At 44.2% G+C, this 20873-nt stretch overlaps 1 long non-coding RNA gene across 6 annotated transcripts in view; it reads right to left on the bottom strand.

Annotated features, from left to right (window-relative positions):
* LOC112997163 (uncharacterized) overlaps nucleotides 1–20873 on the bottom strand; it is a 90807-nt gene that overhangs the window by 13096 nt on the left and 56838 nt on the right. For 2 of the 6 annotated variants that reach the window (XR_010388510.1, XR_010388514.1), the window contains exons 1-2: nucleotides 8517–8686; nucleotides 6252–6636 (exon numbers count right to left, since the gene is read on the bottom strand). The exons of 3 other annotated variants lie outside the window; for them this stretch is intronic. This is a non-coding gene — a long non-coding RNA (uncharacterized LOC112997163). Of the gene's footprint in view, nucleotides 1–6251; nucleotides 6637–8516; nucleotides 8687–9591; nucleotides 9808–20873 lie in introns of those variants that run through there. One more of the 6 variants, XR_010388512.1, reaches the window with a different exon arrangement.

Genomic DNA, 20873 nt, shown 5'->3' with positions numbered 1-20873 from the left:
ACCTGCCAGTGTTCTGCCTTGGTGTCCCAACTTCCCCTATTTCCTTCACATTTCTTGTTTCACCTCCACATCCTTAGCTTTTCTCTCAACCTCTCACAGTGTCACATTAAAAATTTGCTCCATCTTGTATCTTTACTACGTTTAGCAAGTATACATGGCATTCTTTGTTATAAAGTGCCACTGATGACACATGCAGTAGTAACAAGGGCCTGAGAAAGAGCTCAGTACAAGCAAGCAGCCAAGAAAATAAGAGTAAAGAGTTTTAGTTAAGGACTGTCTCTCTGATTTTTTATACAATAACAGAAATGCCACTGAGAGCCATGAGCATACAGTGCAATTTACCCTAAATGAAGGTGCACATCTAAATTGTTCTTAAAAGCTTTCCAGGGTGGAAAGCTCCTTCCCAAATGATGCCTTCCAGTGTGCCACACTCCTTACTGTCAGGAAGGTTTTCGTCGTGATGTCTGATCTGCATTTTTCCTGCTACATTTATGTCTATTAGTTTGCAGGCTATGAGAATAGGTAATTTCCTTTTTCTCTGCAGAATTTTATTTACTTGTAGGTTATCTCATGCCTCCTTTCACTGTTTTTGTTAAACAGCTTCCACACAAAATTCCCTTGCAGTTCATATCTTTCCAGCCCTCTATACAATTCATTGTTCCTCTCCTACCTTTTTCTAAATGCCCCACATCTTTTCACAAGTGCAGTGCCCCAAACTGGACCAAGTGTTCCCCCAGAGGCCCCCTCAGTGCTGAGTAGACAGCATACTCCAAGATCTATTCCTGTTCATATATCCCTGGATAATACTTGACATTTTCACAACAATATGACACATTTGACAACTCTTTCTGCAATTCACCAGAATTCTCCCCTGTCCTTTTCTGCAAACTTTCTACTTAACAAATTGTTCCTCATTATAGATTTATGCTGCTGATTATTCCTGCATAAGTGTATGCCTTGCATGTGTCCCTGTTGAATTGCATTCTGTTTCTTTTCAGAGCATTCATCCAGTTTGGCAAGATCATTTTGAATTCTAATCCTATCCTCTATCAGACTCACAAGTCATCCCTGCCTGGTGTCATCTGTAAATTTAATAAACATGCTCAATATTTGATCATGAGGTCATTAGCAAAAATATTCAACACTCATTCCAGATGGTCTCTTACATTTCTGGGCAATGCAAAATGTGTTGAAGCATCTCCATGACTGACAATTACCTCCATTCCTGTTATTGCTCAGAACTTTGGGTCTGGGCTGTGTGGTCACCAAGGTTAGGTAAAACTCTTGCATATAGATGAAGTGAGCATTCCTGCTGGCATGGAATGCTACATCCCTTTCCCATTTAAAGACTTGAAAGAACTATATGTCTTCCTAGCCTGAAGGAAACACATTAAATTCTGCTTGGTAAGATAGGTACTTTATTCCCTCACCTTCACTTACTCCTAGTAGTCCTCCGTTGTTCTCAACCCAGTCCTATTGTAAAAACCTCATTCTTGAGCTAACAGAAACCTTTTTTTAAAGCAACTACTTTTACTTTAGAGAAAGGGTCAGTACTCCCCATTCCTGTGAGCAAATGCAGGACTGAGAGATTTCAGAAGTGTTCCATTTACCTGTACCCATTAAAAAAAATCCAAAAAAGTATTTGAACTGCACAAGAAGGCTTTGTTACCCATGAGATGGTGTTTCAAAATTAGGATGGTCTGCAAGGAGTGAAAACCACATGCTCACTACATGCTCACACATACCACATGGCAACCTAGATGAAGACCTTAAAACGTGGAAGGGTAGGATTATTTGTCACAATGCCACAGAAGAAACAAGAAGCATCGGTCTTACATGTTGGCATACTAATGAAAGAAGCATGGCAAAATCAGTAAGAGGAACCAGGAGTCTTAGCATAGGATTAAGATTACAGCTTCACTGAAATGATAGAGACATGGCTGAATCACTCATATGACTGGAATGCTAACAGAAAAGGATACTGCTTGTTCAAGAAGAATGGGCAGCAGAAAGAAAAAGGAAATCTTGCTCTGTGTGCCTAGAATGCATAGATTTTGTCTGAAATCCAGAAGACAGATGGAGGTAGCCTTGATGAAAGTCACCAAAGTGGAAAGAGCATGCCATTGTCACAGTTTATTGTAGTCTATTAAAGGTTGTCCAGCTGTGAAGATAAGATGTATGAGGTTCATTAGGAATAATTAACAAAGATGTCTGAAGTATAGGTTTTGTTGGGAATGGAAGATTTTAGCTCCTGAGACATTTGTTGAAAAAAGAATTCAGCAGCATACAAATTGTCCAGCCCCTTCTTGGCATAGGCTTGACAATTTTGGGGGGATTGAGAAGACCCAGAAAGCAACTAAAAGAAAGGGTCCTCTGGATTTGAGTCTAAGCACAAGGGAGGAGCACTCTTAAGAATGGAAAGGTGGAAGGCAACATGAATGGGAGTTACCATGAAAAGGTAGATTTCATGATTCTTGGAGAGGCAAGGCAAGAGAATAGAAGAAAAAACAACCCCAGTGGGCTTCCAAAAGGCATATTTCTATGAACCTGGGGAACTGATAGGTAATATCTTGTGGAAAACATCCAAGAAGAAAAGATTTATGGAGACTTAGTAATTGCCCAAAGAAACACTACTAAAGGTGCAGGTGCAGGTGCGGAAGAAAGACCAGAAGTGGAAAAGTGACTGACTTCTCTTCTTTGACCTGGAAGACAAGAAGGAATCACAATAGCAAGTGGAAACAAAATCATGTTAAAGGATGAGTATGAAGGAATAACATAGACATGTAAAACAAGATCAGAATGTCCAAGGCACAAAGTGAAATAAAATTAGAGAAACTGAAGGTAACAGAAATCAATCATTTCCTAAAAGAAGCATAGAGGAAAATGTTAGCTCAATGCTTTGTGAAGAGAAAAGGCAATAAAAAGATCACATTGACAAGATCAAAGTGTTCACTGTCTTTTTTTACATCTGAAAAGGTCACATGCGAGGATGCAATTAGCCCAATTAATTCCTATAACAAAGAGGTAAGATTTAAGGCTAGAGTAGGGAAAGAACAGGCTTGAAAATGCTTAGGACAGCTAGTTTTCAGGCAGAGGAAAAGTTGTTGCATTCCCATATATCTTATCAAAACTTTTGGTTCCAGAATGACCTTAACAATAGTCTGAAAAAATGAATGAGATGAAAGAGCAAGAGCGAGGTATTAAGTTCAGGTAGTAAGTACAAGACTCTGTAGGTTGCAGGTAGTAAATTGTATGATTCCAAAAGTACAGAAACAGCTTTTGATTAGAAAGGAGTCTCTCGGGAAAGGATTTGTGGATTAGCTGAATCTGAAACTGCAATGTCATGCTGGTGTGGAAAAGGCAAGTATCCCATGGAAATGTACAAACAGGAATTCAAGACTGCACACTATGAAAAGTGATCTTTGTACTCAGTACTGGGAATGCCTTCACTGAAATACTATTCCTTAAGCTTAAGGAACACACTTCCAGAAAGGTGAAGGAAAAAAGAAGAACAAGTACTGCCAGAGATACAGAGAATATGACCTGTGAAGAAAGACTAAAAGGATAAGGACTGCTTAAAGGGGGGGGGGGGGGGGGGGAAGGAGAAACAATAACATACTTTCAGCATGTTGATGGCTGTTGCAAAGTTAAAGGGGATGAATCTACTCTTTTAATCCCATAGATATGGCAAAGTAATCATTTTTCACCATTTTAAGAAAGGCAGGTTAGGCCTAGGTTGCTTGGGAAGGATATGGAATATCCATCCCAGAAGGTCTTAGGACCAATTAACACACACATTTATCAGGAATAGTACAGCTGATCTTGCTTCCTGACAGGGGGAAGCACTCTATCATATTTTGAACCCCCCTCCCAGCCCCGTTTTGTATGGCTTCGTACATACATTTGTACCTATGCCAACTGGAACCTCTTACACAGGCACATCCCTGAATGAAGTGAATCTGAGACATCACAAAATAATATGGCTGGGAAGGACCCTTGAAAGTCACCTAGTCCACCTCTCTGCCCCATCACCTCCAACTGAGAGGATATATGGCAACAGAACTAGAAGAAAAACACGTGTTTTTTCCACCAGCCAGGAGCTGCTGAGCTCCTTGGCAGTTTGAATGTCCTGCCCTCCCTGTGGCTTTTCCGAAACCTGTCCTAATCCCCTGCCATGCACAAATACCTATCTCATCATCCTTGCAGGCACAAGACCTCCACTTTCAGCTAATCTACCCTCTGGCCACCTTGAGGGGGCAAGGCAACCCCTCACCTCAGATCTATCTCTTCCACTGCACTAGCCAGGCCATATGATGCTGTAGAATCAGCAGGAGCAGAATAAATGGAGCAGGCAGCTGTTAGACAGCTGCATCAAGCTTTCTGGCCCCTGTTATATTTCCAGTGGGTTTGTTTGTATATAGTGCTGTATGAAAAGGTTAACTGGTGGCACTTTGAAGAAGAATCTTTCTATTATTCATTTTGTTCCTTAACATAATTTTCCCTCTATTTATTTAGCTTTCCAGTGTCACTTGAGTTTTCAGTAATTTAGTGCAGATGTTCTATCTTTCTGCAGTTTATTAATACTGACTTGCTTTTCCCTTGCTTTTCTATAAATGTTTTTCAAATGTTCACACTCTGAGTGCGTGACTTCCCTTGCTTTTCTCCAAAAGCAGGGGAGTTGCAGCCTTGCAAAGAGAAAATGTGCTGGAGACATCCTACCAGTTACAGCACTACAAGCAGCTAGAAGCAAAAGGCCACCCTCGCTCAAGTAAGGGAAGTGGATAATGAGCTCACCGCAGCCACCCTGCATATACAGGCAAGAGCCATGCAGAAAAGATGCAGAGGGTAGGGAGAGGGACTGTGATTAGAGAGGAGTTTGGTAGTTTCCCCTTGGGATCCTCAGCTGACTTATTTAGTTAGCTGGGCAGTGCCCTGTGAGGGGAAAGCGACTTCTGTTTTTTGCACACACAGCATGGAAGTGGCTCTCTTCACAGGGTTGCTGAGGAGGCATCCAGCCACTGATTCACTCAGAGCAAGAGGCAGCAAGATGCAGAAGTGGCACTGGTTTCAGAAGGAAGGGCAGAAGGACAGCAGGTCAGGAATCAGCAGGTTTTGGCCTAGCTTGCACATTTGCTTACCTACTGAGGAAGAACTCCCATCAGTGGCAGTGTGCCCACCTAGGACACGGACCCAAGCACTTGCCATTCATTGCCATTTACTCCTTCACAAGCACAAATGCCGCAGCCCGTTCATTCAAAGGAACAGCAGGAAGGGGAGGGTGCCCATATTATAATCTGATGTTTGTAATACTGGTGTGTGCAAAGGAGAGACCTGGATTTGATAGTCTGCCTGGGCTGGGAAGGTTCAACTCCAGGTCTTCTGAGGCCTAGAGGGAACCCAAGCTGCCAAACCCAGGCTAGTCTGCAGGATACTGGCCTTGGAGGGAGGGGAGCCATGGACTACATCACTGGGAATGTGTTCTGCATTAGACAGGTATTGTGAAGAAGATAGAGATGGCAACAGGAGAGCAGAACAGAATCCAGGACACCATTCAGGAGCTTCATCACTAGGCTGCTCATAGACAACCTCCTATTTGCAAAGGTGGCAAGCACAGTAGGAGTACAAGCTACTGACTATCAGCTCTTCTGACAAGGTAAGTGCAATTCTCCCAGTGCGTCTCTAATGAGAGAGACAGGAAAATGTCTCCTTGAAAGATGTTTCCTTGGAAGAACATGATGGGCACCAAAAGAAGATATCTGACCTGAATTTCTGTAAGGGACCCCGAAGACACCCGTTGACTAGCAGAGATGCCTGGAGACCAGCAGTTGCTGGACCTCCAGCTCCCTGGCTATGGTGTCAATGATCACTGGCCCTTCATGGAGAACAATGGCATATCTACCACTAACCTTGTTTGCTGTCTGCACAGCATGTGCCCACAATATCTGACACAACCAAAAACTTATGGAAAGAATGTTATTTCCATGACTGCAGAACACTACAAATACATTCTGGAACTATTGAGCACATCAGAGGGACTCAGAATAGCTTTTTCCAAGATGTCTTTAACACTCCCTGAGTTGTTTGGCTATGGATCAGGCTGGTAAAACAATCTTGCATCTCTTCTACTGGGTTTCCAGAGGAGATCTCCAAAACCTTGGTGCTACCAAAGAAGAGTGCTTGGGCCAAGAGACCAGTAATAGAATTCGGCTAAGAGCTGAGAGAGACAACATCTTTGATTCTGCTGTGCTTACCTGCTCTCCTTATGTTGTGTTAGCCCTTGCGGGAGTAGTCCAGCACACTGAATCAACTCCAGGCAGGGAAAGTATTTCCAAATGTGTGTGATTAAACCATTAGAGTAGTAGAAACAGGAAGCTAAAGGAATTTTTTCTTCTTCATGATCTTTCTCAGTTCAGAACAACTGGAATGGGTGGTGCTGGCAAATGAAGATGCTAATTCTGTGCTCCCGTCGCAGACTTGCACCTCATGGCTAGCCAGGCTGAGCACCGAAGCCAAGAGCTCTGTTCTGCACCAGCCCGTCCCGTTCTTCTGAGCAGTGGAACCCTTCCATATGCTGCTGGGAGGTCACACATTTCTGGATGTGCATGGTCCCACTTACATAATGTGGTGATCAAGATGCTGAAAAAGTCATGAAGGAAAAAGGGGTGGGTAAAACCAGAAAAGTGCAAAGTATGAAGTATATATCAGAAGAATGCAGTGTGCCTCACAACCAAGGCACACTGCAGCCCTCTGCAGAGGAAGATAACATCCCCTGACTGCAATGCCAGAGATTCAAAACTGAATAGACTAGCAGCAGGCCTTTTTCAGGACGTATCTCCATATTCTCTTTTTCTTCCTTGTGCCTCCAGCTAATGCATTTAGATCCTCGGTAATACAGCTACCAGCTCTACTTGTCAGATCCCCTACAGCTTTCACATCCTGTCTTTCCATTCAGCACATACTACGCTTCACTTTTTGGCTATGACCGCTGCCTGCTCCATTGGGTGACCATGTGCTGCCGGATGTGGGCTGCTAATAGCATGAAGTGCCTTTAGCTGACTAATACTACAGTGAAAGTTTCACTTGGTGGGCGTAACACAATGTTTTGAGAGCAAAATGTCTGTTTTTACATCCCCATGCCCTCCTCTGTGCTGTATTCATATAGAGTATTTCATGCACGCACAAGGAGAAAGAATTCATTTCTGCTGTCCAGAAAGAGCAGCCACCTCCCTTCAGGCATCATGCAGGGACATGGTATCTGCTGTGCTTGCCAACAGGTACCGCTTGCTTGTGGGGCACTTCTACATGTCCTTGCACAGACCCTGGAGGTCCAGCAGCTGTCCAATAACTCCTGCTGGCTTTATGAATTGTCTCCTCTTCACTGAATGAAACCAACAACATCGGGCTAAATTCCCAGCCACAGAGAGGGACACATGCCCATGGAAAGCAGAGGGCCTCAGTCCCGCTTGGTGCATATTAGCGTATCTCTGCTGAGGTTAACTGAGTGGCACACTTTCATGCTCGCTGTGAGCGTGGCCTTGTGTTGCAGGGACAATAAAGTAAACGACAGGACAAAAATTTGAGTGATAGTGATATTCGTTTTGGCTCTTCCGCAGAAGTACTAGCAGAGAATTAAATACATATTTCATAGCATTTTGCTCCTCTCTGTCCCAGCTCATTTCTTATCCTTACAAAGGCAAGTTAGTAAGCCCAGATTGGCCTAACAGTCCATTAGGATCCAATCTGCTTAGAGCCGCCCACAGTGCGAAGAAGATTTGAAAGCTCAGATAAAATTTTGCTGCAGGGAGTTCTTGCTCTGTTTTCCAGTTCTGTTGGGTGTGGGGTGTGCGGTGTGTGATGCAATACTCTGGATTGGCAGAACATGATACGTGATGGCAAAAAACCCAGACAAACAGGGAAGTGGTGCTGATCCTGCCCTGCCAACCAACTTCTGTTCTTTTGAGTTTATCATGGAAAAAAAAAAAAACACTGTGACTTGCTTATGGAACTGATTGTTTGAAAATAATGGTTTAAAACTTGGGTGGCTCAGGGGAAAACGTGCTGAAGAAAAGCAAAGGTGGTTTCTGTGCAGAGGGAGTCAGGGAATGAAGAAATAATACAAGTGTTTTCACAAAAGAAGAGCAGATGATGTTTTGTAAATTGCTAGGATAAATCTATCTCCACGCTCAGGAGGGAAAACAGATAACAGGAAACAGAGGACAAGACAAAATGCAAATGAAGGGTCTGGGTAACATCACTAAGTTGTTCAATGCCCCTTCTGGACCCGCTTCGGACCACTGTGGAACCCATGATGACTTTCCACTGACATCAGCGGACCAGGTCCTGTTTCCCCAAAGCATGTGTCCTCCTAGTTAGAGACAAGCTGACACTGTAGGAACTTTCACATGCCCTGAGGAATGGGAAGCAACACGGAGTGCAAGGGATTTCAGACACTTAATAGGCTACCCAGTTTGCCAGGAAATATAAGAATCTACATTAAATAGTAGTTAAGAATATACCTTAAATAGTAGTCTTTTCCTGCAGCCGCAGCAAAGTTTCCATACCCAAACAGTATCTACAGATAATGAAGTCCTGGAACAGCCAAAGCAGTACACTGACTTTACAGGGACAGCAGTGGATATTCCACAGAAAGGAGCAAGCCAGTATGTCCATCTAGAGGAGTGTCAGATGCCAGTAAAAAGAAAGCTAGTGTCAGGTTTCTGGTGAAACTGCCTCCACAAAGCAGAGGTCAGTGTTCAGGTTTTCAAGCCTTTCTCTACCACGGAAGTTTCCGTAAGACTGTGGTCTCACCCATGCTCACCCTACCTGCCTCACTGCACAACTGCTTCAATGAATTTCTTCAGCCATCTGAAATGCTGCTCCGTGGACCACAGCAATAATTAGAGAGAGAGACCTGGCCTTCAGTTTTCATATGCTGTGTGACTGACACAGACAAATAACACATAAGCATTTTAGTCAGGAGGGGACTGAATTCTTTAGGACCATATGCGCCTTCCCTTTTGAGATGTGTGTGTTCAGGGGACTGTCTGTGTAGATGTCTGAATCCCCAAAGTAACAGCTCTATCTCCTTGGAATATATGATCAAATTGTAGCACTAGTCAGTCCTGGAGGACACTGAAAGCATCAAGTTTACTGGGAGGTAGGAATTAGAAAGGCTAGAAACCAGGCTCCAGTCCATACCATGTGGCCTTGATGAATTAGACCTGAGTTTTCTTACAAGCATGACTCCGTCCTGGTTGTGCTTGGTGAAACTTTTCCCACTCCAAGAGTCACCTTGTATCCAGGAAACAGTTGCACTTGAGTGAGGTATAATTCCTGTAGATACACAATCCACTGTAATCGCTCAAGTATATAGCACTGTAAATTTATATGGCTATCTACAACGGCAGGCCCTTCACTAGGGGTTTTTGGTGTCACGGTGTAAGATAAAAAGTAGCAACGAGAGGAAACATGTACAGTGAGGTGTGGCCTTGAAGTGCTTATTACATTATAAAACGGGTAAGCATTATCTATGATGTGAGCAGGATGCAATTTAAATAGTAAGAGTCAGATCCTCTAAAGTACTTTATTTACCTTTGAAGATGTGGGTCTTAATGATCATTCAGGGTGAAACAAATCCAGTACAGCAAACTGTTGTTTCCATGGTCTTTCCAGTAGCCTTTTAGGTTATGAGAAAGACCTGACTTCCCCAGATGCCAGAGTTACCATCTGAACCAGCAGAAGCAGTAAGAGGAGTCTGAAGATGCCTGGATGATGAAGTTTAACTGGGGGTGAATAAATCAGCCTTGCCTGGAAAGTCAAGAAAATACCATATTCAGTGGTGCTTGAGAACTTTTTTTGCTTTTGTTCTTGCTGAATGAGAACCAACAATAGGGCAAGTAAGGAAGAAACACAGGCCATCAAAATAATGCAGCAGAAGTTATAACAGAACAAACAATAGCAAAGACACAGGTTTGTTTCCTTCTGCAAAAAATCTCTTAGAGTCTTCACATGACAAATCCACGCATCTATTTCACCCACACAGGTAATGCTCTCAGACCACTGTTGATATCTGGCTGTCGCTGTGATGGATGGTCATCAAGTCCTACTGTATCGGTGATCCCCCAAAGCCCTTAAGCAATCTGATATTGATAATGTTGCAAGGCTAATCACTTAATAATAGGACTCCCTGCAAACCAGACACCTCTACCACATGCCGTGGGAGGAGAAGATGCTTTGCATACATCATCCTGTCAGCTGAGTTTATTATTCTTGCATTCAAGATAAACTGCAGCAGCCAAATACTGGCCTGTATAAATTCCAGCCTCAGGAATACAGCAGGCACTGGGATCCTTGTTAAACACACACACACATGCATAAATCCAACCGGGTAACTAATACGACATCTTCCTATTCCCAGCAGATCTTTCAAGAGCTGATGTTTTCTTTGTTACCTGGGGTGGTCTTCAGACCAGCTGTATAAACCAAGGATAAGGAGTGAGTACATGGACTACACAGAGACGACAGGCAGGAAAGACTTCTGGTCACATGCAGATACTGCACATACTGCTTTGTGCTAATAAAGCTTTGTCGTGTGGTATTTAAACAGATACCAGACAAATAAGCTTCAGGCTTCAGAGTCTTTATCTCTTCTGTTTACCTCTCCCCAGGATTCACTGCTATATCTGTTAGACAAAGAACATAGGCCTCTAAGATGCGCAGAAAGGATGTAAAACCTTCAGAGCTGAAGCCAACATCTTCCTAGTGGGATTTCTGGAGAAAATCATTCCTTCCTGTAAAGCATCTATATTGGCTTCTATTGGGATGATGAACCAGCAGGACCATGGGTCTGGCTAGTACAACCACGCCTACATTTCTTTGAGAGAGGGTTCTAGGAGAGAACCAAAATAAATCAACTCACTCCCTCCTTTAAATGAGTTTATCCTCTCAGTGATTCTAGTTAGACTTTGCAAATATGCTTCCTGACTTGGTAGTTTGACTAGTTACCAAACTACACTTTTAAGAGTGGAAAAGAAAGAAATCTTTCTTCAGAAGTCTCCTGCTGTTGGAGAAAACAATTAAAAAACAAGCAAAAGAAAAAAAATCTGGTAGAATATCTATGGCTTCAGCGATATTCCCATAGGCTTGAGACAGAGCTGACATCCTTGGGCACTGTTTGAGATCGATTCTGAGGCTGCATTAATAGCAGGTCCTACTTGACGGTCCAGGAAGAGACTGGCTGCCTTGTTCACCCCCAAGGGTTTAGGACTGAGGTTTCAGTCATCTTCTGCTAGAATCAAAGACTGGAAAATCCACAGCCTACATAAAGAAACAGGCATAGGAACAAGAGAGAGTGAAAAAATGGGAGGTCGCTGGCAAAAGAGAACTCCCATGGAAGTGACTTTATGGTTTAGCTTATGCCTCTGAATTGCTCACTGAGAAGCAATTATCTTCCCCTTTGCTTCCCTTACTGGGAACAGTCTCGGATAGCAACAGAGGCCAGCATACAGGTAGTGTATGGAGCCACTACAGTAGGTCTCTGGGTACTATTTTAAAGGAGGAAATTATTCTCAGCTTTCCTTTCTCTGCTTTCCAGTCTCCCTTCACACCCCGAGAAAAAGGAGATCAAGGAACCTCCATCCTCATACTTCTCCATCACAGTCCCAGGGCTTCCTCGTGCCTGTGTACAACACTCCAGCACCACAGGGCGACCACCGTGGCACTGCCATGTGCTCTTCCACATCTTACCTGCCTTCCTTCTTCCTCCCAGACAGAGGAAGGCACAAATGAACCAATCCTACCAGTTCAGCCTATGAGATCAACAGCCTTTACCTCTGTTAGAAAATGAAAACCAAATGAGCAGCAAGGAAACTGAGCTATGGGAGCAGAAAGGTGAGGTAGTGGTTCCTCTCCTCAAAGCCATAAGCAACACCAGCTGATTCCAGAGTTCAGCTCCAGAGAAGCAGACTTCTGTTAATGCAGCATCCCTCAAGTTTCCAGGCTCCCTCTCGGGAGGATAAGTTCTCTGCAGTTATTGAAATAGATTTCTATTTTCTGTCTCTTTGACAGGGTGATGGTAAATCAAAGATCTTAGTGAAAGGAACTGACTCACCCAGAGAGAAATAAAATGAAACTGAAACTTCTTCATAGAGCACCTCTATCAAAGTGAGAGCAGCATGGACTTTGGAGCACTTGAAACTGGCCCAGAGCTGTGCTCCATTAGTAGAAAAATAAGAGCCTCAAAGCAAGATGAGGTAACAAAGGCTTTCAAAACTTCTTACATTCCTTTAACTCAGACCTTGCTCTCCCCTCCTTCTCCCCCCCAGCTCCACCCTGTCCAATGTAAGGGGCCATCCTTTACTTCTGCTGAGGTTTGACCCAATAAACCAACAGAAAGTAAAATGCAGGGGTGTATGTACTGCCTACTTCTTTACTTGAGCCCCTTTTTGCAGACCTAGAAAGGGTCAAAAGGGTCCCTGAAGGGAAATTAGACTTCTTCCACAGTCCAGCAGTGCGGGGGGAAGCGAAGCAATACCTCTGCTAAGAGCTGACAGCAGGATGCTGTGTTCAGAGGATACCTTGGAAGCCACTCCACAGCTTCGCACATCTGTCATTCTGCACCTGGCCAGAGAACAGAGACATGGAAATGCTTTCTTAACCAAAGCCTAGATGGGCTGGAAAATCAAACTAATGGTGGCTTGGTTTTTCCACGAGAACCTAGAAAATCTGATCCCAAGGCCCGTAACATGTTCTAGTCTACGCTATTTTTTATACAGCTTTTGGCAGCACATCAGGTGAATGGCAGATTCCATGCAGCATCTCATTCTGCTTATAACTTCCACGCCTTGGCTGTTACGGGCATGCTTTCTTTCTCAGTTTTTCAGCTGGATGTTGATCCCAACATTTTTGCTGCTGGAGAAATTTGCACCTGCATTCTTGCCAGCATGTGTCAGCAGCTGGGTGACCAGATCTCTTGCTGCTTGCATCTAACCTCCCCCCATACATACACACAAATTTCCATACTCCCAAGAAAAGACAAGGGCGCTTTTCACAGCCTGGTCCTCAGCATCTCACCCTCACATAAAAACGAATGGTCCCATATTGAAAAAGCTGCATGGACAGACATGAGATACTCTGCAAAACCCAGCAACACTCCATTATTCTTTACAATACCAGATGTAAGCAGCTGGTTGTCTCTCTTCAGTTCCTGATTCCTCAGCAGATAAATCATTTCTTGTGCTACTGTAGAAGGACTGTGGTGGAAGAGTAACCCATGTTTGTGAGGCCATGCCAGCTCATCTCAGTTAGAGTGCCCTGATGGTATCTTTTATGAGCAAAGGTGCAGCTCCCCTTCCCCGAAACTGTGCATACACACTGCAGCAGTATGAGCTGGATCCCATTAATCTGCTGAAATCTTATATCAAGCATCACCAAGTGAATGAGTAATTACATGACTGGCATTTTAAATATCCCCTGCTGAGCTTTTATGACTGAGAAAAGCAGCAAAAGGGAGGAGAAGTTACAGTAAGTTTTACTTTTTGGCCTTCATCTCTCTCAGTTCCTCTCTACCGTCCACTCCCCTGTTTCAACAGCCTCCTTTGGGGGCTCTAACTTACTTGGGCCAGATGGACCTCATGCATAGCTCCAAGATGCCAAGAATGAATTCAGGGCTATCTTCTCTCCAATCTCTTTTTATTTCATGGACAACCTGCTTATCCCATGACAGTCCCATTGCTGGAACACTAGCATTTTATCCGGCACAGGAGAGGTCAATAAACCACACAATCAACACCAAAGGCTCAGATAAAGCAGGCCATAGTCACACAGATCACACAGTGAATGTTCTGCAATCCCTGATCTCTAATAACATGGTTCCTGTCTGGTTTCTCCTACTGCTGTGGCTCAGAGTCTTCCCAGCCTGCAGATGAGGACAAGCACTTCAGACTTCGTAGCTACCACTTTTTCTGTCCCTGAACTCTGCACCTATCCTGGGAGGCACCCTACCTCTGCACTGGCCAGGGGTCTAGGAGCAAGGGAACAAACCCAACAGATGTGACTTCAAGCCAATTCTATCATTCTCTACCCTCTTGCACAGAGGCTGGAGGCAAAATAAAACTTGAGGCTAGAAGGAGAGGAGCTTGCAGTGTCACACTGCTCAGCAACCTCCCCAGCTGCAGTGAGAGCCCTGAAACACCTTAATAGAAGAGTAATGAAATTTTCCTGTCCAGGCACTGGTATTTGGCAAAGGGCAAATCCTGACCCCAGGTAATATGTTTTACCCATCTCTGTAGAGCTCCTGCTTATGGTACCCATTTGAATGTACTTGTGCTGTTCAAAGAGCTGCAGTTGCCTCTCTCCATTGCAGCAGAAGGCTAACTGCCCCCCTCTTGCCTCCAGAGGGAGATGGCCTGCCTGTTATCTGTCACCGATCACACATCCTTGCGCCTTTCCCAGGGTGACATTTGTTGGCTTTATTTGTCAGCATGTAATTTCTTGCAGTGAGTCACCACCCCCGGGAGGCTGTGGTTGGTGCCGTTAGCCTCAGGAACTCGAGGATCTGCCCACCAGCAGAGCGACAGGAAAGGACAAGAGGAGGCCAGCAAGTGGGGAAAGACCCTGTCACCTACTGCTGAGCATAGGGCACTGGCTTTGAGGCAGTAAATCACAGCATTGTGTTAACAAATGTGCCCAGCTTAGGTGAACTCACACAGTGTCATTAGGTGGGTAGTGTGGATAGGCCAGGAGAGCATTTACAACAGACTGCACATCAGCGCACCAGCGAGAGCCAAGAAGTCCCTGGGCCAGACTCTCTAAAGACCAACAGTACCAGTAACTTAAAGGGCTTTGCAACCTATCTGGCTGATGCCCATTTCCCTTTCATCCCACAGGCTACATATAGGCAGAAAGATTTGGGCCAGCGAACTTCAGGGAAATTTTTGTCTTGCTTCTCTAATATTGTTCTGGACATGATGAGAACCATGTCTGGTAAATGTGTGGGCTGAGTTTGTTTATTTGAAAGGGTGCTTTTTTTATTTGACCACAGTTCTTTTTTAAAACCATTAAAAAAAGAGCTTATCCTTATGAATAATAAATATGTGATAAGAGTTTCAAAAGACTTTAATCTGGGATCTGTGCCCTTTCTGATAGGTGCTTTATATAACCTCTTATGTATGCAGCCTAATATGTATAATCTAATATAATCTAATATGTATTTACTATGTGTATTCAAAATGACATTGATCTTTCCTCATGCCCTAATATGAAACTCTACTTTTCTCTTATACCTTTTTTCCAAAGTGAGTCAGTCAATAATGGAGGGAAGAAAGCATTAAATATTATTCTGGGGGAATGTTTAATTATTATGATTACTCACAATAATAATACACTAGGCAGGGAGAAAGGCATCCACCACTGTAATATTTCTTACTGCTTTGTGGTCAAAAACTCCCAAGACATAAATGCTGGGGAAGAGACAGACAGACAGTTACCAAAGCTTCACCTGACTTGCAAACCCTGCTCAAAGACTGAAGTGTGGTTGTAATGACAGAAATTACTTCATGTTGAACCTGACTTCTCCCAGGCAGTTCCTTCTCTTATTTGCTGTTTGTTTGCTTACTCTTAGAATTCCACAAAAAGAATGTTTTTAGCCTGAGATCTCTGTGGAATAAGGTTTACGTAACTGTGGTGCTCTGCAACCCCAAACCCTCCCAGCTTTTGAAGCCATCAGCAGAGGAGCAGGAATCTAAAGAGAGATTAAATTTCTACCTGTTTCGTAAGAATCGGTGTCTGGTTAAGGGAGAGAGACTAAAATTGCCTATCTTTCTGAGGGGAAAGGTTCTGGGGGGATCTCAGACATATTACTAAATATCAGAGTCCATACTGGAGAGAGCCATAAGAAACCTCATAAATTCTGCTACTTACAGACATACTTGACCTTGGTGTCATCGTTTTCTGTGTCTTTGCATTGCAGAGCCTGTGGAACCGCCAGGCTGGCAGCTGGCACCCACAGTAAAAGCACTACCGGTGGAAGAGCTGCTGAGAGGCCAGCCACATGCCAGGTCCCACACCATGCCCAGGACACCTGCCTTCAGCTCCTGGCTTTGTCATGGGCTCCTTGCGTCACCTCAGCAACTGCCTTTCTTGGGAGGGATGGGAGTGGGAGAGAAGTATAAAATGCTGCTGATGAGACCACAGAGCAGAATGGAGACCATGCCAGGGATGCTGAGGAAAACATCGGCATCAGGTGCACCCATCCACTGCCCCAGATGAGTGGGCAGCGAATAGGGTTCAAAGGCAGGATGGGCAAGGCAGGGACCAGTGAGGAGAGGCAGGAGATACTGCGGCATCTGGAGTGTTTTGGAGCTTTGGTATCACTACTCCACCAGCAACCACCAACCAGCATGGTGAGGTGTGCTCCCCCAGCTGCAAAGTGAACACATGTGAGAGAACAACAGAGAGGTGTTTAATGTACATCACCAAGTATAGTAGACTTCAGAGGATAAAAATACTCAGTGGAAAAACACATGGGCTTAAGTAAAACTTTAACCATCAGGGGCTGCCTAGCCAGCAACATGTGTATCCTTCACAGGCTCTCCTGCTTGCTGAGGGCTTTGACGCTCCCTAGGAAAACTCCAGCTCTTTTTGATTAGTGGCTTCTCCACCCTAACCCCTGATAATTACAACATAGGCCTGGTTCAGATTAGAAATCTATTCAATCCAGAAAGGCAAAAGGGAGTGTAGACAGCCCATGATGCAGGGGGAGCCTAAGATGTCCCCTCCACAACCTCCTTCAAACCTCAGCAGCTTCCAGCACACCAGGGGCTCTTGCTGAGAAAAACAGAGACCAAAACAGGGAGCAGCCTAGGGTCTGCCTGCCTTTCCAGCCCCAAAGGACCCATACCTCGGAGAGAGGGAAGGCCAGCAGGCCACTTAGCCCTGTTCGACCTTCAGGAGTGGCAACGTAAATCCTGAACTCTCCAGGCTCTGGCCGTAAACTGAGCAGGACAGCAAGACCCCAGCACTCACCGTGGACTTTGGGCAGGAGTAATACGGTGAAGTCAGCAGATACAGCTTGGAGTCACTCTGGGCCAGAGCTCCCACTGGCATTACTGAAATGAACGGAATTGCACCTACTGAATTACACCCACTTGAGTTGCACTGGATTGAGGCTCTGGTTGAACAAAACACTTAAGCACGTGCTTAAATTTAAGCACATGAGCAAACAACTTCAGTGCAAATACTTATATGCTTGAGTGCTTTGCCAGGTAGGTGCCATTCTCAGCAGCACACACCTGAAGGGAGGTGGTGCCATCTTTTACATGGTCACTTTTCTGACTATATCCAGGCCAGAAAGGAAACTTTCCACTGGCTGTTGGCCAACAGGCACTTCAGGTATGTGTCAGATCTTAGAAAAAAAAAATTTAATCTTATCTGTCTCATTATCACTCTGACATTTGCTTTGGCTTTGAGTTTAATTACCTCTTGAATTGAACAAAGGTTCAGATAGGGCTGAGATAATAAGAAGTCAGTAAAGCTGATGTATATAGGAAATAAGGCCTCACTGAAGGTGTTAGCCCGTGCAAGCTGACCCCCAGTTAAGAGAAAGAAAATCTGATAAGTGAGAAAGCTTCTAATCAATCATCCAGGAAACCTGGGGATGTGTAAAGAGCTGTCTGATGTTTGCATCTTACACGCCACCTGGGTTGGTACAAATACACCAGACCCCACTTAGATAAATACCTGTGCATCAGAGCAAAACCAGGCAAACAAAGGGAAACTCTGGGGAAAAAAGAAGAAGGAATAAACAAGGGAAATATATATATTGCCATGAAAGCCGAAATTTAGAGTAGAAAACTGCACAATGGAAAGGATACATTATCAGGTATCAGCAGCTCTAACAGAGATCAAGACCCCTGCAATGTTCCAGGCCCACAAAGTAAGCAATTCACAGTCTCAGCCTCAGAGACATTTCGGTCCAACTAGACAAAGACTGAGAGGGGAAAGCAGGGCACAGATGCTTGCCTAACATCACACTGGGTGAGCAGCAAGGGCTAGGGATAGGATTAAGAGATTGTGATTTCTAGGTGCCACATGAATAATGGATGGACCAGGCTCACTGCCATGTTTGCACCACTGGTCTGTTACAGAGACCCTACTGTTTCCAGGACAGTTTTATTCCATAGACAGATTTTAGATGCTTCTTGACCTAGCAGGTCGCAAAGTCCAGTTTTTCATGAGCTTGCCTCTTGCTTCTCAGCCTGTTTCTGGAGTGGGTTCCAGCTGGCTAAACAGAAGGGATAGATGACTGGGAATTACATCAGCAGAAGGTAGCATAGTTTAAAGCTTGAGGCTAGACAAACTGGCCAAGACTGTGCTTTTGCAACCGGCTCTTTGCTAAAGCTGATAAAGAGAGAAGTAGAGTTCTCAACAAATCAGAAACTGAACAGTTACTCCAAGGTGCTATCCACAAAAAAGCTTTCCTGCAATGATCTGAGCACAAGACAAGGTTATGGTGCCCATCCAAAATTTCAAAATCCACATCTCAATGAGAAAATGTACTTTCAAGACTGCACTTTGGGAAAATCTAACTGACATTTTTGTTTTGACTTTATCAAACAAATGAAACAGAAACACAACCTGGTCAAAACAAAGCATTAATTTAATTCTGATTTCATCAGCTTGACCCATGTCATAGCATACTTTAGTGTCAAAACAGTAAGACCGTTATGCAATGACCCGTCATAATATTATGGCATGGCAATTAAATAGACAAAACTTTAAGTCTTTTATACTGTATTATAAAAATCAAAGCAAATGTTTCAATAAGCCAGAAAGACTTGTACCTTCTTTGAAAACACTGTCGGAACTGACACCTCACCTGCCTCCTCGCAGCCCATAGATTTCCCAGAGGCACATTGTATGCAGAGCCCTTGATTTTCTAAGAGGACTTGTCAGGCTACCTTACTGAGAGAGGGCAGCCCTTACCATCACTATGGGGTCACAAGCAGAACTGAAATGGAGGACAACAAAACCTGCAGATTCAGCCCCTGCAGGTACCCTTCCCACACAGCCTTGGAGTTTGCTCCTTCTGGCGCCATGCTGTATGCTATCACCTGGATGGCAGGGACTAGATGCCCCATTCTTGTGCTAAGACCTGTGCAGACATGCTGCAAAAAGCATGTGGTTTAAAACAAATGACAGTGTCATGACCTTGACTTGTTGCAGCTTTCAACAGCACAAAAATCTGACATATCTGCTGCCTGTGGACCTGTTACGACAGGGGGATATTCTACAGTAAGTGGGCAAGACTAACAGGTGAATGAAATGCAGAAAGTATCAGGAGAGATGTCCACATGGAGGAATAATAGTATGTGCTGACCAAGGTTCTCAGCAGGCAGTATGGCACTGAAGTACAAGTAACAAAGGCTTATTCTCTCTACATAACATAGCAAAGGGTGAGTTTTAAGGAAGGACTGGAATAGTGGTCTTCCAGGTATATCCCATTCCATCTTGCCTTTGAAATGGGGTGAGAGAAAACATGTCTACCTGAATAGGAAGCTAACGAGTAGCCACATGAAGAAGGGCATGAAGGTTAATGATAATAGAGGACAGCACAATAGGTTTGCTAGAAGTAAGGAGGTGAATGAGTAAGCCACGATGGGTCTTTAGGGCAAGGACAAGCTTGTGTGCGATGCTATGGTGAAACAATGGCCAAAAGAAGCTATGATGGAGAGCTCACTGGAGATAATTGACCTAGCTGATGTACCTGCATGAAGGAGAGGAGGCTGCAGTCAAGAAAGAAGATAACAGAGGCCGGAATAAATTTTTGCTGTACAAAGAAAGGAGGGTGATTCTTAGGGGAACTGTGAAAGGAAAATCTGCAAATATCAGAGATGCCCAGAACATAAGCTGAGATGATTCTTGGATGGGTTGGGGGTTGCACGAAAATGAGTCTTTGAGCAATTATGCCTTATCAACCTAATAACACCACTTACAATTATATACCTTGGTATGGATTGGGATTGCCCTTTCCAAGATGATATATGCGAAACAGGAAAGCACCACAAAGGGGACAGATTTAGCAGAGCTCTAAGCTCATGAGAACACAGGGTTGCTTCCAGCAGAGCCGTTGGCTCCTGATGACTTTTGCACATGGGACTGGAGGAATGAGAGGATCCAGCTCAAGGGAAGAAACAAGAAAGGTATCAGAGCCTGCTTTTAAGGAGGAATATCTTATAAAAAGGGATTCAAAAGACTGGAAGAAACAGCAAAGCTTGCTGGAAGAGCTTTGCCATCTGCCAAGGGCACTGAAATCCAAGGATCTCCTAAGACCTCAAAGCCCCCAGGGGGACAGAAAAGTCACATGCAAGTGTTTGCTGTTTTACCTGTGACTGTTGGCCCCTTGTACTCTTTTGGAGTAATAGTTTCTCTGCAAAGCCTGGATGTGTGTTCCTAAAGAGAGAAATTGAGGCTGCCCAGTCTATACTCTGAAGGCTATTTTACTGCCTGTCACACAAAATCCCTTGTGCTGTAGGCCATTCCTGGTCACCACCTTTCTTGGGAGCAACTCAGGAAGAGGCTGTATGTTGGCTGAGTTGTGCTGGCAGTAACATGTCATTCCCAGATATTATTTTCTGGGGCAGGACATGAGGGCTGGTGGTGTAAGAGGCCTGTCCTCCTTCATAATGAGCAGGGACTCACAGCCCCTGGAAAGATGTGTGGAAATCAGCTGATCTGCCTTGCAGGTCAGAGAGGGACTGGGGGGCTTCTTGACATCTCTTACTGTTTTCTAAGGTTGTCAAAAGTTATAAAATACATTGAGTCAAACTAGAAGCTCATTTATTGCAGTAATCACTTTCCACCCAGTAGGAAATGCT

The sequence above is a fragment of the Dromaius novaehollandiae genome, chromosome 3 (genome assembly GCF_036370855.1).
Source record: "Dromaius novaehollandiae isolate bDroNov1 chromosome 3, bDroNov1.hap1, whole genome shotgun sequence".
Classification (NCBI taxonomy): Eukaryota; Metazoa; Chordata; class Aves; order Casuariiformes; family Dromaiidae; genus Dromaius; species Dromaius novaehollandiae.
The sequence above is the reverse complement of the archived record's forward strand: the minus strand, read 5'-3'. Positions and strand labels throughout refer to the sequence as shown.